The sequence below is a fragment of the Symphodus melops genome (assembly GCF_947650265.1).
Source record: "Symphodus melops genome assembly, chromosome: 1".
Taxonomy (NCBI): Eukaryota; Metazoa; Chordata; class Actinopteri; order Labriformes; family Labridae; genus Symphodus; species Symphodus melops.
This window is the reverse complement of record NC_136691.1, coordinates 47,823,072-47,837,589: the sequence shown is the minus strand read 5'-3', so window position 1 is coordinate 47,837,589 and position 14,518 is coordinate 47,823,072. Positions and strand designations below refer to the sequence as shown.

At 40.0% G+C, this 14,518-nt stretch overlaps 1 protein-coding gene across 4 annotated transcripts in view; it reads right to left on the bottom strand.

The window, feature by feature from the left end:
- Positions 1 to 10,923, bottom strand: part of slc20a2 (solute carrier family 20 member 2) — a gene marked incomplete at its 3' end in the record, with an annotated part of 41,639 nt that extends 30,716 nt beyond the window's left edge. Inside the window, exon 1 of one of the 4 annotated variants that reach the window (XM_079342374.1) lies at positions 10,480 to 10,923. Of the gene's footprint in view, positions 1 to 4,601; positions 4,875 to 10,479 lie in introns of those variants that run through there. The other 3 variants (XM_079342375.1, XM_079342368.1, XM_079342373.1) reach the window with 3 other exon arrangements.
- Between the last annotated feature and the right edge of the window lie 3,595 nt (positions 10,924 to 14,518).

The window sequence follows — 14,518 nt, the reverse complement described above, 5'->3', positions numbered from 1 at the left end:
CCATTTGGTCTCTTCAATGCTGCACAATGAGAGGAGCGTACATGATAAAAAAAACTGAGTTTTAAACTGAGTGGGACCTACTTGGAAAACCAGGCAAGTTTTCTAAGTAGTAGCCAATACATATATATTTTAAAATAGTACATAGTAACAGCTCCAGAAATGAGTCAGTTGGCTTCATTTTGGTTGAAATATGTGGCCAGAAAAAGTAAACGGGATACATCAGCCTCCATCATTTGAAATGTCCTGAAGCTTCAGAGAGGATGCCAAACAGGAAATCCAATGAAATTACAACAAACGAAAGATTAACGTAACTTTATCAGCAACACAATACCTCTGCGTATCTTGTCACTGCCTCATAAGTTCTCAATGCCTCTAGGGGTTGCTAAAGTGGAACACTTTGTTTTTCATACAGGGAGAGAGAGAGAGAGAGAGAGAGTAGGAAAGAATGCACATTGTGTTCATGCATACAAGTATTGAAAGAACTCACCAATCACCACAAATCATTCTTATCATTACACGTTTACGTATCACTTTTTTTGCAGTAGTATTTTTAGGACATTGCAGCATTTGCCCTTTTCAGCAACCATGTGTTATTAATCTGCATATCTGGCACCTTAAAGTAAAAATGAACTGCTGATCTGCTGGTGAGTCACATCGGACAATGTGTTTACACCTAAAACATTGAAAGTTGAAAGTATTCAGCGCCTTCAGCCACTGAAGCTAAAGGCGGTTTGATAAACTGGTGATAAAGGCTTCAAACTTACAAACCCTGAAAGTCTAAGTTCAGAGCTCGTCAGGTGTTGAGTTTAAGACAAAGATGAGACGAGTTCAGATTTAGACAATTTTCTCTGTTCATTAGCTCAGAGTCAGGACAGGCATGTCGTGACTCTTGTTAATCCTTAACTCAGTTTATTAAGACACGACAGTTATGTAAGACATAATAATAGCTCAAGATAATAAGAATATAAAATGTAGGTGGAGACAAACCCATTTTCTATTTTGCAAGCTACAAACAAACTGAAGTGTTTATGCGTAAAGATCATGTTGACAGGTTTGTGGACTACAGTTCAGTCTGTGGCTGGGTAAGCCTTCTCAACAGGCAGTGGGGGGTTACTTACTCTTGAGCTAAAGCGGGGCTGGAATGTGTGAAACATTATGAAGATGTCAACGCCTGTTCAGTAAAAAGGAACCCTGGAGATGTTCGAGGATATGTAATCCCTGACTGGCCTGACATTACCCTATGAAAGCATCTTTGCTCAAGGAAAGGAGCTTTCTTTTGTGCACACTCCACTTTAAGTGTTTTCCCCAGGGTTCCCTGTAGTACAGAGGTATTTTTGGTACCAGTGCATTTTCCAGGCTCTGACCCAAGACCTCTCATTTCTATGTTTGGATCATCATAGATCTGAAGAGGAACAATTAAACAATTTACAATGATTAAATCACAGGGCTTCCAGACCTGTATTAAACCCCTAATCATATCCTTCACTCGGTTTAAATACTGTGATTAATTCTTCTTCTCACAAAGGAAAACAATTACCCATAATTCCTTGTTAGGTATTTTGAGCTTTTTAAGAACAATGACACAATACAGTGCAGTCATCACATACTGTACATATTCACTGCAGTGTTTTTATGGCACCGTGTCATTAAATGTCTCGTAGGAGGATTCAAAAACGTACATCGTAAATTGTTGTATTGAAATCTTTCCGTAAAATAAAGATGGCAAATGTAAATATCCATGAAACATTTTAGTCATACCAGAGATGATATTTAAAGTCTGTGATGTCATTTTAATGAAAGTAGCGACTGACTAATGACACCGACTTCTCAATAACGGAATCATACATGGAAAGACAGGCGCACAACAGGAAAAGTCTATGTAGGATTTGTCGTGTTTTAGCACAGAGACTCCACCATGATGGCATACCGATGCAGACACTAAGAACCATGAGAAGGTATGAATATGTGGACAGGTTACCTCCAACATATCAATCAAATGAGGAAATGTGTCTATCCAGGAACAACAGCTAACCAGGAAAAAGGTCTGTTATCTTTACACAAAGTTTAAAATGACATGTATGCCAGCAAGTGCTATTATTACAGTTTGAACATGAAGGAGAAATTGACCGTTTATAAGGTTTTTATTTTTTTCTTAATGTTTTATTGTTGGGCTGCCCACCTTTCACACTAACTACACACACCTATGTAATCGTTACAAAGACTCTATAGCATCACTGTCCCTTGATTCCTTGTCATCATGTCATCTGTTTCACAACAGATGTCTTTATTTTGAGTCAACTGAAAAATGTGCAAACATGACAAGACAAATGCCGGCAATAACCTGAAAGTCAACTTTACTACTCACAGCACATACTACAACGCCCCTCTTATCTCCAACAGAATCATTTACATTTTCCCATGCTATTGTTCTACCTTGCAGCTCCTCACCTTACAAGGCGGCCCATTAATAGATACCACCAGTCTCTATCTGACAAACTGCCCCCACCTCCAAGCCACACTGGTTTCTGAGGTGTCACATATCCACCACTAGCTCTTGTTGCTAAAAGCAGGAACGAGGAGGAAAGGTTTGGCTAGAAATAGCAGTGTCACATGAGTGTGTGCAGTGACCAGGCGGCCAGCTGCTCATCCTAACATGGAGCCACCCTGACAATCAAATGCAAATAGCAAATAGGCGGTAACATTATCGACACAACAGTGTGGACCAGTGCAGACAGGCCGATCTTTCGTCACTTGGGCTTGTCACACTCTTTGCTCATGGAGTTTTCCTCTGGATTGTGGCGGAGTTAAAAAGGACACGTGAGCTCACACCTGTTCAAACAACAACATTTCTACAAAACGAAGCACAGTCAAACTGACAAAAACAAACCGTTCCTCCGTTTGGATGTCGTGGTATGGTACTGATTTTGTTAGAGCATGGAAAAACACCATGTGACATGATATTTTTGTCAATACTTTTGAAAAATGATAACTTTCAAAAAGTAGCAAAAATTTTCTACCAGATTTTTTGAAGTCATTTTGCATGTATTGGATAGGACAGCTAGCTAGAGAGAGTGAGTGCAGGAAGACATGTTGGCTTCATACCCACAGCCTGCAATGAGGAAGGAAGTGACTGTACACAAGGTGCACAACATAACCACTAGGCTATCCGGCTCTCCGAATTAGTCCACATTATTGTATAGTCTCTTATCTAAAGGGATACTTCACCCATTTACATGAAGCTTTGTATCATTAGAAACATGGTAGTCGGGTTGAATGGTCGTGAATCCAACTCTCATTTTGCCCTGAGACGAGAAAAATATGTTTTTCTTTGCCTGGAAGTTTTCTTCATGTGATGCAATATGACACTTTTTGCATCACATGAAGAAAACTTTCAAGCAAAGAAAGTCAAGCATGCTCAGTTCACAAGACAGGCAGATACTGTTTTTAAAAAGGGACGCACAGTCGAGTCCGCGTCTGCCCATCAGAGAACAACACAGAGAACATGGCAGCTACCGTATTTTCCGCCCTATAAGGCGCACCGTATTATAGGGCGCACCTTCAATGAATGACATATTTTAAAACTTTTTCCATATATAAGGCATTATAAGGCGCTACAGTAGAGGCTTGGGTATGCATCCATCAGACGGTGCTAGGCTAAAGCTAGCGCTAGCTCATCCTCTTGCTTCCTCCACTTCCGCACCATTGATTTGTTAATGTTAAACTCTCTCGCTGCTGCTCTATTCCCGTGTTCTACTGCGTGACTGATCGCCTTGAGTTTAAACTCTGCGTTGTAAGCGTGTCTCTTAATAGGAGACATTTTTTGGAAATAAAACGCCGTTTTATATATCCCAGCATGCATCGCGCAATACTTCTTCTACGGAGGAAAATTGAGTCGGCGGCTGCTTACCGTAGTTGCGAGACCTGTTGCGGCTCAATATCGTAGCGATTGTAGAGCCAATCGTGGGGTGTTGATGCCGCAAAGCATTATGGGTGTTCAGGACTTTGGTGTAAACCATGAGTGTTTTGGGTATTGCTGTTCATGACTATCTGCTGTTGGCAACTATCGTAAAACCGTTAAATGTTCTATCTAAATAAATGCTCCTACTTGAGGCAGTGAGAGTATTGACTGAGACTTGAAGCTGCCTTTGAGTCAGTCTTCCACGCAACTTGCCACAATATTTATCCATATATAAGGCGCACAGGATTATAAGGTGCACTGCTAGCTTTTGAAAAAAATTGAGGTTTTTCGGTGCGCCTTATAGGGTGGAAAATATGGTACTTTGACTCATGTTAGTCAGATACAGCCAGAACATTCTGGATTTCTCCATCATGAAGACTTTGTTCGTGTATGTGCATTAAGTTTACCGAGCTGAAAGAAGTGTACCATGCTCCACAGTATGGAGTGATCACACTGCTCAAACAAACTGGACTTTATGGGTGGAGCATGCTCAGGCACGGTATGGATTGCCAGTGTGATCGCGCCCTGAATACTTTTTTTTTGTTGACTGAAACATCACAAGCCATTTAAAAAAGTTTAGGCATTTTAAAGAAAATAATGGTCATAATCAGTATCCAAACAGCAACAAAAAAAAAAAACTTACTTGACCCATAAAAATCCTCACAAATGCTAAGAATGGTTGTTCCCGTACCTATATAGTGAACTCCATCAGGGGTTTCCCTAACTTTAAACTGACCATGAATCCGACTGGTAAAAATAAGACCCATTAAAGTCAATCCCCAGGTTCTCTCCTGAAAAAAAAAAATATTTGAGTGAGTAGAACAAGAAAACAATGTCCTTTCTACTTCCCATAAATAAAACCACAATGCCTCACAGTTCAGCAGTAAGCCCGTCATTAGCATAGTTAACACCAGGCCAGCACCAAACAAGAGACGCTCTGTGTGACAACGCTTTGATACAGACCCTGCCGCTTACAGAAGGCCACCAGAAACCCTACAAAACGGCTCTCATGACCGAGTGGAGAGGACAAGCGCAGCCAAAAAAACACACAAAGGGCCAGAGAAAACGATGCAACCAGCATAAGCAGTCACATGCTAACAAGTGTAATACATGGCTAATTGTTTCCATGTTAGTCAATACGAGTTCCCATTTTATGGGGAGAATATAGCGCTCGAGTCTTTTAGGAGCCCATAACTTAAAGAGAAGAGGTTTACTGCAATGCGTCACTCTCTAATTTAACTGAAGGTCTCTTGCTTCAAAGCAACCAAGACAGGAAAACTACCAGGAATCGTGATTAAATAGGAGAATAAACGCTAACTGTAAATGCTTATATTTGTCAAGACGACAAAAGAAACCCCCAAACTACCACACTCATTCAGCGAAGACATGTCGGTAAAAGAATTAGAGCATTACAGGCAATTAAGGCTCACATTTTGGTAAAGAAAAATGCTGGTCTACGTGACAGTGGTAACAGGAGGACAGAAAAGCATTATGGTATGCTGACATTTAATCAGTTGCTAGCTTGCCACTCGATAGTTCCCTGAAACCCGTTGCATACATAAAAACATGTGAATGAACCACAAATATTTAATTGTATAAATGCAGCCTCAAGTATTTTTTTCCCAAGAGTCAGACAATTCAGAAGTGAACCTGAGGTTGTAGAGTAGTCTAGTAGTGTAAGTAGGAGAGATGATTTTTGTTTTGTTTATTTTCCCAAGGTTTATTGGTGTCCTGATCCTGAAGCAAAGACCAAATTAAGTGTTCAAGAAACTGTTGGAACTGTGAAGATTGAAAAACTGTTATTATGAAGAGTGTACAATTTGTTCTCAGCATCTTTCTCCATCACCTACAGCTAGCATCTTGCTGAATGTGCGCTCTTCTCCGTTTCCTTTTAACAACAACATTCACATGTTCAGTAGACCTCGCTCTCCTCTCCATTCTTTGTTCTGAATTTTGTATTGAAGGACTTGGTATTAACTCCATAAGATCACTGACATGCTGAACCAGGTTTTCAGCGACGACACTGACAAGCAGTGTGTTACAAGACATGTCTAACACACACAGACACACAGCATGAAGATTTCCACGGCGCTATCATGTGATGTTGCCATGGCGAAGGAGGGCTCAGACATAACAGTATGATTGTGCTCTGAGGGCGAGGTGGGCCGATCAAAGAGACACACTGTTCTCTGACAGTGACGCTGCCAGTCCTGGGGCAGACTGCCTTTCCGCCACAGACACACCCATTGGCAGAAGTGCCAGACGGCACGGGACCCCCACCGTCATGGATACCACAACAGACCCCAACCTATTTTCCATACATTTCTTTATGTCTTACCTCTTTTGTTTATCAAAGCCATGTGTTACTTTCATCAAAAGCAGTGACTTAAATAATTTAAGTCTTTAGTTAAAATCTTTCAATAAAAACATGATCAAAATCCATGATCCAAACTGCAATTTCTGATCCATGACACCAGTAATATAATACTGTACATTCAGCAAGATGCTAGCTGTATATATATATATATATATAAATAACAGCGTAACATTTTCTGGATAACACTTGCATGATCATATTAGTGCAAAATCCAAATTAACAAAACTTTAATTTGAGTTCAGAAACACACTATTTTAGCCTCCACATTTATTAGTGATAAAATCTTACCTTCTAAAATGAGTTTCTGCATCAGAATCAAACATTTAGCAGTCCCATGAGCTCTGATTTAAAAAAGTAAAATCAGTTTAGCTAACAGCTTTAATGTTACACAGTGGCGCAGCATTTAACTGTTAATGTTTACTAATACGTTCGTCAGTGGTTTAAGGATTAATCAACTACCAAAATTCCACCGGATGCGTGTTTGGTCTTGTCTCTGCTCTGTTACAGCAGCGGAGTGATAGGTTTTTACTTAATTCAAAGTGTGTGCGTCCACTGGTTCAGCACCACTGCGCTGCGACCCCAGCTCTGTCTCAACTCCGGTGGTCCAGAGCTGCAAGCCTCTCTGTGAAACTGTACTCTACCAATGGGTTTTTTTGAGATTCAAATGTGCCAATCACACTGAGCAGCAATAAACACAAACGACTCTGCTGATGAGATGCGTGTCATTTTTGCTGGAATATTCAAATTATAATTATCATTATCTCCCTGTGGCGACATAATGAGGTCAGGGACGGGGACACGATGAGGTCATCCTAAACCAACAATGTCATGTGGTGCGAGTGAAAGAAAACTGCAAAGCCAACAACTCATTACTCTCATGAAATATTCCAACAGATGAAGATCAACTTTTTGGCACTTTTTTCGGGGTATAATCATGTGACACGTATTTACACCAACTGGCCCGGGACAGTTGACACAAGTTAGGACAATCGAATCATGGAGGCCTGCAGGGAAAGTGTGTTACGTGAAAGGTAGGGGATCATCATAGTCATTAGATTTCATCCTCTGGGGATCATGAAGGTATGTAGAAAATGACAACTTAAGCCACCTGATAATTGCAGGGATATTTCAGTCTGGACAACAGGGCTGGACTCAATGACATGAGCTGTGCTCGTGTCTCCAACATACTCCGCAAAAAATTACATCAAAATCTTTTTTTAAAAATAGTCAAAACATCAAGCCAGAAAAATAAGTTGTTAAAAGAGGAAGCATAATGAGAGGCCTGATATGAATTTCACTTAGACTGAAACTAAAGGTGGAGTCAAACTTGACAGATAGTTCTTGGAAAGTATAAAGTGTGTGTGTGAACGTGCTTTGAAGGCACACCTCTGACAGGGATCTTTTTGCATAGTGTTGAACATGAAAACATTACACAATGTACAAATACTTTGTGCGTGCGTGGATACAAAATGCTCCTCTCTCCACTCCTCCGCTGACTTCGACACAGAACATTAACAACATAAAGCTTCAGCTCCCTGATTTAAACTGTTGTTTAAAATCTCACTGCGGTGCGTCTGTTATGAAGCCCTTTACTTCATGTGTTAGCACAAAGGAGAGCCTCTATTGGCTGTGTGCTCTAAGCTGTGGCTGCACACCGGCAATTTAGTCGTGAATCACTCTGCCTGGATTGTTTTTCTGCAAGAGGTTTACACTCACAAAAGGTCATAGTACACTCAAAATATAAATTGAATTTGTCCCTGATGTTTCTGTGAACTCACCTGATTTCCACAAGGTAGTGATTTAATTAACACTCAACAAAAAAGGGGGGCTACAACAACAATGTGTCAAATAAACTACAACTGTGTGAAGTTGTCTGATTTACCTTTAGTTTGAATGTTTCTGAAAGAGCAGGTTCACTCAAATAGAGTAACTAGGATATACACAGGAGTGAGGGTTTGAGGTTTCAAAGGTAGGTGGACGTGTGTTTAAACAGTCCGGGGATACAAGAGGGAGAGAGGCAGCGATGTGTTGTGTCTCATAGAAGCTGGTCAGCAGAGGTGTGTAAAGAAAGGGAAGCAATTAATCAGCATATCTTATCACAATCTAAGTATATACGAGTCCAATGGCCTTTATGGCTAGACAAGGTAGAGTCTCAGTGTGTTTACTTCCTTCAGTTTATGAGGCCGCGCTGTGTAGAAACCACTGACGTTACATGTTCTCAGTAAAGCTTTAATGAGAGAAAACTACTAAAAAAAAAAAGAAAACATGTGAGGTGGTGCCAGATCCCTGCATTCTTCTCCTTTCTCAACCATTCTTATCGTAATATGAAGATTAATCATTAACTCACAAGCCCTTTCCTGGCTGCCAGGATTCTATGTACTCGCACTGACTATAATGCAGAAGGCTAATGGAAATGTTTTTGCTGAGGTGTTTGTGTTGTTAAAAAAAAGAAAACGATGATATGCAGACGTTTGACACATTGTAGCTAAAACAGAAGGGATTCAACCAAAATCACAGAAACTCTCAAAATGATATGATGCAATTCACAACAGTGGCCACACCACAGATACACAGTTTAAAAAGCCAACAATAAATGTAGTGTTTTAAGACCATGAGAAATCATTACACTAGTCATTCAAACTCATTTTAGGGTACGTTGTGAAAATAAATACTGGTGTCTCTTTCTGACTAATAAAACCAAACCAGATCATTAGCAAGAAGACTATTTCTATATACCGTAGTCATTTTCAATGCCTGTTACAGCTGCCGTTGGGTAAGGTGTTGGACAAACGGATAAAAAAGCATACAACATAAACAGCCTTGCATTACATTTTCCACAGAAAGAATATTGATAATGTTAACACAGGATGAGGCTTCAGTTCATTGGAACAAAGTATTTTATAACTTCAAAAACATGAACTAACAAAATGTAAAAAGAAACTCTCCAGCAGTAAACAATTAACAGTAGAAGATCAAGTATCTCAAACTTGACCAAATACATTAGTAAAATGCAAATGACATGATGCATCTGTATTCATATTGAATAGCACAAACTCAGAGGAGGCCTGTTTCTGCATCAATTTTGAATTGTATCCTCGATAATTAAAGTGGATTTGACTTTGAAGCATTATTAAAATTGAACTTTTTAACAATGCTGTTTTTTTGTTTTTTATCCAGGCTGCTTTCATTATATTTTCCACACTCTATGTTGACTGCCTCTGTGTTCCAGTGTTTGTGATCTTTAATGGGGACAAAGGAAGAGGCTCGCCCTGGGGCTTCATAAGCAGAGACACACCGTCACAATAGGTGCCTGGCTTGTTATCACACACTCATATCTGTGGGAGAACAGATCAGGTTTATTTTCCTCTGCTGTCTGACTGGCTTCGAGGCTGGCTGACACCCACGGCTAAATAACAAGGTACAGAACAAAACAGCCTAAACCTCGAAATGCAGATCAGAGACCGGACCTGAGGCACTCATTTTTTTTGGATTGGCTTGCCTTAACTTCTTATCGTTATTGGGCAATGAGGGGGGGGGGGTACATTTATGGTGCTAATGCGCATGCTCATTTGTTGACCCGCCTTGCCGTCAGATAGTGTTTTACTTGGTGCACGAAAAGCTCAACAGAGTGAAATGAACTCGCGTGATTAACAGCGAAGCAATTACACGCACGTTAAACGCGGCGCTCCGGGCCAAGCTCTTGCCTTTCTCACACTGGTTCCGACCGGTGGTGGACGGAACCAGCAGACTGTGTCTGTGTGAGTCGGCGCTATTGTGATACACTGGATGTGGAGTCACACGTGCAGCGGCTTCATTCAGCTGCGCGCGAGCGGCGGCAACAATGTTACGGGCGCGTTTGAACCAAAATGCAGTGGTGAAATTCGACCTTTAATTGTTCGTCCTATCAAACGTAGGCTTAACGAGTCCAAATGGAATATGTCGAGGCTGTGAGCTGTCGCGGATAAGCAGCCTAATAATATACACAGACGTTTCTGTTTCGCGTTGTGTTCACACTTACCAGGCCCGTTCCGTCTCGTACACAGACCACAAAGAGAAAGTGGCTACACAGGACAACAGGCCAGTCAACAAGAACAACAAACAGGGGCAGCGTGCCCTTTTTTGTTGCCACACAAAATGTACTTACCAGCGAAATAGGACACCACAAGGGGGGAAATGTGCCGTGTTCCTCTGCGCCTCCTCCTCGCTTGTATCCCTGCCTGTATTTTCCCAGAAGCGCTCTCCGTGGGCTGCGCCGAGAATGTCACAGATTCCAGCAGTGTCCGTCGTCCCCCCCACACACACACACACCGGAATGGTTGCTTACCCCTCGTCTCAGCCGACTCATGCGACCAAGTTGCACTGAATGTCGCCTGCTGCTCTCATCCGGGCGTTCAGGGTTTGAGCCGTCGTCTTAGCAGTGCTCTGGATGACAGATAGCCTACGGGATGAAGAAGGAGGAGGAGGAGGAGGAGGGGAATAGCGTGAGACAGGGAAGGAGAGAGAGAGAGGAGTAGTGGTCAATCTGTTGCGGGCATAGTGACACCATATTGTGGGGGAGAGAAAGGCAAAATGCACTAAGAGCCTATGTGTTCGGGGGGTGTTAACCTTAACAAATGTGCTCTATTTATTTAAAAACAATGTGATCAAACCAAATTGATATTAACTCTGGTTTTGTTCATAATATACCTATTTGACTAGTCGCCATATTTCCCCAACATTTAATATAGCCTATAAATGAGTAGGCTCGGTCTATTTATTTATAATTTATACATTTTAGCGATATGCTACAAGTGACAGTGATATGGAAATCCAAGATAAATTATTTCTTAACAAAACTGGCACTATAATGTAGTTGTCTATATAAACTAAGGCACATTCAGATTATAAACAAGCAAATTGTTCTTTCCCCCTCTCAGTCTGTTTTTATTGTGGATCATTTTAATGGTTTGAGACGAGAGGAGTCGAGTGCACAGGAATCAGTCATTTCAGAGAGGGTAAAACTGTTATTTTGTTGTTGATCTATCCTTGACTTCGCCCTTATTCTATGCCCCAAATGGTAAACTGTGGGTTGCGTGATGAAGTTGTGATCACTGGGTCGATGGTAATGTTTAATCCGTCAAATTGATGCCGTCTATTATAGCTGGGGCCACGTGCGCCAAGCATAAATGTTACGTAACCGGCGCAGCCAGTCAACAGCAGTGGGAGGGAGGGAGAGAAGGAGGGGTCGTTTGGAGGGTAATTAAACCAGGGTTGACTTTATGATATGAATGAACATTTTGTACGATAGAGTTAATTCTGAGAGTGGTAACTTTAATTCAAATACATTCATAAAAATAACTAAAAGGAAAAGTGTAACAACACACAGTAGACTACATTTAGGCTTAGCCTATTAACTCATTATTTACCTAAAAATTCCCCTTCAGCGGCTTCTGACTTTATGAGGAGGAAAACATTATCCATTATAAAATTGTTTACTAGCTTAAAAGCACTGGTGTATTTTTTGTCTTGAATTTCCCGTTTGAATTGTACAAATATGGTGTCTTGTTGGGACATGACTCCATTCAGCCAGTGGTTGGGTGGAACAAGTGACTCTCCAAAGTTTCACCCACGCCTATTTATTCCACATTGGACCAAACAGCCATAGAAATCTTGGAAAACTATGAAATCTTGAAAGATTTTTTTTTTTTTTTAAATAGCTATAACATGATTTCTCCTTCACAAAATGGTCAATATTGAACAACATATTGTATGCGAGCAGAACTGTCATTTGCACTGACATAATTGTACTTTATGTATATAAAAACAAAGGTGTGGTGGCGAGAAAAAAAGTAATATTAAAATGTATTTTAGTGTATAATAGGGTTCTAGAATTTTTTACCAAGATAAAACTTCTCATAACTTTGTCTACAATTGATTAAAACGTATACAATGTTGGTCAGGAGTTGTTGTTTTTTGTGAAATATACTATATATTACTTTAATATTGTCTAACATATTTTAGTAAAGACAATCGAATATCTTGAAAAGAGCAGTTTCAATGCAGGGTTCATTTTGTTCATTTGACAGTTGCTCCTCAATGTAACTTGTGATCTGAACACTTAAGGGTCGACATCTTGTGCCTCAGATGCACTGTCTGCTCTCTAACAGTCACACAACAAATATCACAGCTTCATCACAGTTACAGGAAATTGATCCTCTTTGTTCTTGCTTTCCCGGAGATTTCTCATACCATGTTGAGTTCCGGTTGTCTACAGTACTATTTACTGCACAATTTGTTTTGAATCTGATTTTTTCAGTTGTACAACCACGTGTTGGCAAACAGTACATCAATGTAAAAACCATTTATTAAGTAAACCACACCTTTTAGTCACGCAGGGTAATACGTACATTCTCTATCAGTGTCATGTCCAGGCAGGCCTGATGGGAAACATTGTTTACCACATTTTCTGAATACACTACACTCCCACCACTCCCACTACTCCCACTACTCAAACAACCCTTTACTCTATGTACTGTATGTATGCACAATAGTATTTAAGCATTAATGAATTGAAAATTCCTAATTGAGATAAAATCACTTTACGATTCAGAATGAATGGATCTGTGTTTGTTTTTTGTTTTTTTACTGTTGTTATTGTTCCATGCCTCTGTGATTTAAAGAATCGTTTTAAGTGTTTCATCAGTTGTTAAACAATGTGATGATTTTTTTGTCATTAATGTTTTCCTTTACACATTTTAATGACTGTTTTCTTGATCTTTTTGTCATCCATGTGAGTAGTATAATTACGTAACCCACACTGCTGTCAGCAACATTGCTCAGTCCACTTTGACAGTGAACAAATACCATAGTGTTACTTTCTGTTTATATCTCACTTCCAGTTGAAATATCTTTCTGGTGTTAGTGTTTTCATTTTTTTTTCAATTGTATTACTGTATTGTTAGCGATTGTGGATGGTAGTACAGTAAGATTTATAATAAACTATGTAGTAAATTAATACACACAGAAAATATGCAGACCCCACCCTTTTTTCAACTTTTGTTATGTTGCAACCTTATGGTAAAATCTATGTAATTATTATTATTATAATTTCCCCCCTCTTTTTTCTACTGTCAATGCAACATAATGACAAAGTGGAAACACAATTTATAAATTAGTGCAAATTTATTTAAAAGAATAATTGAAATATCACACTGGCATAACCATTCAGACCCTTTGATGGCATTTAAAATTATGTAAATTGAATAATTTGGATATGATTCAGAAAGGCACACACATCTATATATAAGCCTACGGTCTCAAAGCTGACAATATACTGTATATCAAAGGAAAAAAATGATATATGAAGGAACTGCCTGTAAAGCTCAGATAAGATTGTACCAAGGCACACATGGGGAAGGCTACAAAAAATGTCTGCTGCATTTAAGGTCCACAAAAGAACAGTAATCTTTACAATTTTAAAGAGAGGACATTTGGAACAACCAGGACTCTTCCTAGAGCCGGCTGATCAGCAAAACTGAGCTATTGGGGAAATGGGCCTTGGTAAGAGCAGTGACCAGGAATCTGATGGTCACTAAGGCTTAGCTCTAGAGATCCTGTGTGGAGATGGGAGAAACTTTCAGAAGGACAACCACACTCCACCAATCTTCTTTATGGCAGAGTGGCCAGATGTAAAAGCCTGTTTTTATGTCAGAAACAACATTATCTGGTCTGATGGTTGAACTAGTTGGCCTCCATTCTTTCAGTCATTTGCGCATAGCTTATTATTCCAGTCCTACCTGGTACTTATTGCTTATTTTAGTGTCTATATATTTTTTTGTTTTACAGTCTAAATTATTTCTATATCTATGTACTGTGTTTTAGAGCAACGGTAACAACTGAATTTCCCCCTGGGATTAATAAAGTATTTCTGATTCTGAATCCTTAGGCGTCTTGTCTGAGGGAAACCAGGCATGGCACATCACCAGCACAAATACCATCCCAGAAGTGAAGCACAGGGGTGGCAGAATAAAGCTTTGGCTTTTTTTTCAGTGGCAGGGACTGGGTAACTGGTCAGAGTGTATAGGGAAAACTGAATGGAGCGAAATGCAGAGTTATCCTGAATGAAAAGCTGGTCCAGAGCACTCAGGACCTCAGACTGGGTTGAAGGATCACCTTCCAACGGGACAATTACCTTACTGTAAGCT